Consider the following 3,899-nt stretch of genomic DNA (forward strand, 5'->3'; position numbering starts at 1 on the left):
AGGGGACGACAGAGAATGAGATGGCTGGATGGCATCACTGACTCAATGGACATGAGTTTGAGTGAACTCTGGGAGTTGGTGATGGACAGGGAGGCCTGGCGTGCTGCAATTCATGGGGTCGCAAAGAGTAAGACACGACTGAGCAACTGAACTGAGACTGAACTGAGTCCTCTCACTGTACCTTTACGGGTTAGAGAGCCACGGACACAGGGGAAGATGACTGCTGGTGTGATGATGCCAGGCACAAATGGGCGCTGCTGCTCATGGAACTCCCCTACCTCCCGCGGGAGGTGGGACTCCAGGCAGCTGAAACATGGAGCAGAGGACCCCCAGGGCTGGTGGTGATGTCCATGTATCACTCACTTTAGCAACTGAGGGATAGAGCATCATATACAAATCATCACCCCTGAAGCCGGTTCTTGGGTATAGGCTGCCCAAGGCTCTCTCTATAAACTGGAGAGTAAACATACTCCTTAGTCCCCAGAGTATTCTGGGAGGATGCTCCATGTTTCTTTAGTCTCAATAAATAAGAGAGATGAATTGGTCATAGTCATAGTCCTCAAGGAGCTTAGGATCTAATGAGAGAACTATACAGGTGGGCCCCGCAAGAACACCAGAACCGGTTACCCGGTAGCCATTTCCTTCTCCAGGGGATTGTCCCTACTGAGGGATAGAACCCACGTCTCTTTCGTCTCCTGCATTGGCAGGCAGATTCTTTACCACTGAGCCACTTGGGAAGCCCAATATTAACTATAAGGGAAATTAAAAATATCTCCTTGATTGAATCAATACTAAATGTTAATATTTATCAATAATACAAGATTGCTTATAAAGTAAATAAATGTGTTTGTTCATGTCATACAGGAATATTAAATTGATCAGTTCATTAAAATAACAATAAACCTATTACATGTTAGCATAAATATGTTGATGAAAAATAACTATTTTCCAAAACAAAAAACGAGTTTCAGTGTGAAGAATGGCCTCATTTTACATAATTGCAACTCTCTTTAATGTCTGGCTTAATAGAGGCAGCTGGATTGACATATCTGTGCCTGCAGTCAGTCCGCTGTAATATACTGTTTTGTTTGACGTCTCTGAAGAAAAGCTGCCTTACATATCTCTGTGCTTAGTCACAGGAGAAGCTCACAGACACCCCCCTCCCTAAGAGGCAAGAGCTTATATGCTACATATAAAACTTGTACGCTTGGGGACCTCTCACCCAGACGGACCTTGAAAACTGACCTCAGCTCTCCAAAGGTAAGTTTTTGAAGAATAAGTGAGAGTTGTCAAGGTGAAAAACACGACAAGAACATTCTAGGTCATGCGTGCGTGCTAAGTCGCTTCAGTCGTGTCCGACTCTGTGCGACCCCATGGACTGTAGCCCACCAGGCTCCTCTGTCCATGGGATTCTCCAGGCAAGAATACTGGAGTGGGCTGCCGTGCCCTCCTTCATTTCTAGGTCTGTGCTTCCCAAACAATCACTGCACATCCTAATCACCTGGGATCTGGGGGTGCGGCTGGAATTCTGCCTCTCTAACAAGCTCCCAAGTGATACTGATGGTCCCCAGAACTGCAGTTTGAGTAGCATAAATCTAAGCCAGAAAAAAAGCAGGAATCGAAGGCAAAGTGTCAGGGAGCAGGCTAAAGTGCAAGGGAATACCATGACTAGAGAGAAGAGTACGAGGAGGGCAGTTCCGGAGAGGAGGGAAGCAGGCCTGGTCTCGGAGATGACAGTGGTAACTTTTTCCACGGGGAAGCCATGAAAAGGTCTTAGGCAGGAGACAAGTCTGGCTCACACGAAGTATCAGGGATGAGATGGTTGAATGGCTTCACTGACTCAGTGGACCTGAGTTTGAACAAACTCCGGGAGATGGTGAAGGACAGGGAAGCCTGGCGTGCTTCAGTCCATGGGGTCGCAACTTGGCAACTGAAGAACAACAACAAATAACTCAGAACTGAAATAAAACATACGAGCAAAGTAAGCACGACAAGGATGAAGTGGAGGAAGCTAATATTCTCCGTGGATATTATTACAACAGAGTTTATTGGGAAGAACATGTGCTTTGGATGAGGATTGAGTTTGTCTAAATTCCAACTTTGCCCTCTTCAAAACGTTACTGAATCGCTTCCCGGCCTTTCGGCTAAGATCAAAATGCTACCGAGTCAACGTTTCAGAGCTTCAGATCCCATGCCGTGTAAAGAGATATGAATTATATGCACAGAGAAATGAGTCTGGTGCATAGTAGGTACTCAAAACACTGAAATGAATACAATAAAGAATGTTATAGAGATAATTTTAAAGATAAAAACTGGAAGTTATTGCTGTTATTTTAACATTAGATGAAAGCATGAAACAAGACAATGGAGCTTAAGGGTTTTGTTTTTTTCAAGAGCAAAAACATTCAGAATGAAGAACAGAGGGGATTCACCTAAAAGTAAATGTTTTCCTACTGATATGCCAGGCAGTGTCAGCTCACAGTCATCCTTAGTAATGGAGGAGGGGGACTTCCCTGGTGGTCCCAGGGGTTAAGAATCTGCTGGAGAGGGTGTGGAGAAAAGGGAACCCTCTTACACTGTTGGTGGGAATGCAGACTAGTACAGCCACTAGGGAGACCAGTGTGGAGATTCCTTAAAAAACTGGAAATAGAACTGCCTTATGACCCAGCAATCCCACTGCTGGGCATACACAGTGAAGAAACCAGAATTGAAAGAGACACGTGTACCCAATGTTCATTGCAGCACTGTTTATAATAGCCAGGACATGGAAGCAACCTAGATGCCCATCAGCAGACGAATGGATAAGAAAGCTGTGGTACATAGACACAATGGAGTATTACTCAGCCATTAAAAAGAATACATTTGAATCAGTTCTAATGACGTGGATGAAACTGGAGCCTATTATACAGAGTGAAGTAAGCCAGAAAGAAAAACACCAATACAGTATACTAATGCATATCTATGGAATTTAGAAAGATGGTAATGATAACCGTGTATGCGAGACAGCAAAAGAGACACAGACGTATAGAACCAGTCTTTTGGACTCTGTGGGAGAGGGAGAGGGTGGGATGATTTGGGAGAATGGCATTGAAACATGTATAATATCATATATGAAATGAGTTGCCAGTCCAGGTTCGATGCAGGATACAGGATGGTTGGGGCTGGTGCACTGGGATGACCCAGAGAGATGGTACAGGGAGGGAGGTGGAAGAGGGGTTCAGGATGGGGAGCACGTGTATACCTGTGGCTGATTCATGTTGATGTATGGCAAAACCAATACCATATTTTAAAGTAATTAGCCTCCAATTAAAATAAATAAATTTAAATTAAAAAAAAAAAAAAAGAATCTGCGTTTCCACTGCAGGGGACATGGGTTCGATCCCTGATCTGGGAAGTTCTGCATGCCTCAAGATGTGGCTGAAAAAAAAAAATCAAAAATAATGGAAAAGGAGACAGACATTAGAGGCTGGTGACAATCAGAAGAGAAGGGCCTCAGGCCTCAAGCTAATTCTTTTCTAATACAACTTGGACCCAAAGTTCCAATACAAAATTTGAAGGGTTTAAATCCTAGATTTTTTTCCCCCTTCTAGTTTCCTGGTGGTTATAAAGACCTAGAGCCAGACATCCTGGAATGTGAAGTCAAGAGGGCCTAGAAAGCATCACTACGAACAAAGTTAGTGGAGGTGATGGAATTCCAGTTGAGCTATTCCAAATCCTGAAAGATGATGCTGTGAAAGTGCTGCACTCAATATGCCAGCAAATTTGGAAAACTCAGCAGTGGCCACAGGACTGGAAAAGATCAGTTTTCATTCCAATCCCAAAGAAAGGCAATGCCAAAGAATGCTCAAACTACCACATGATTGCACTCATCTCACATGCTAGTAAAGTAATGATCAAAA

At 43.9% G+C, this 3,899-nt stretch overlaps 1 protein-coding gene across 1 annotated transcript in view; it reads right to left on the bottom strand.

The window, feature by feature from the left end:
- Positions 1-3,899, bottom strand: part of SCD5 (stearoyl-CoA desaturase 5) — a 108,512-nt gene that overhangs the window by 18,773 nt on the left and 85,840 nt on the right. The gene's annotated exons all lie outside the window — the stretch shown is intronic.

Source organism: Bison bison, unplaced genomic scaffold (assembly GCF_000754665.1).
Source record: "Bison bison bison isolate TAMUID 2011002044 unplaced genomic scaffold, Bison_UMD1.0 scf7180017864228, whole genome shotgun sequence".
In the NCBI taxonomy this organism is placed as follows: domain Eukaryota; kingdom Metazoa; phylum Chordata; class Mammalia; order Artiodactyla; family Bovidae; genus Bison; species Bison bison.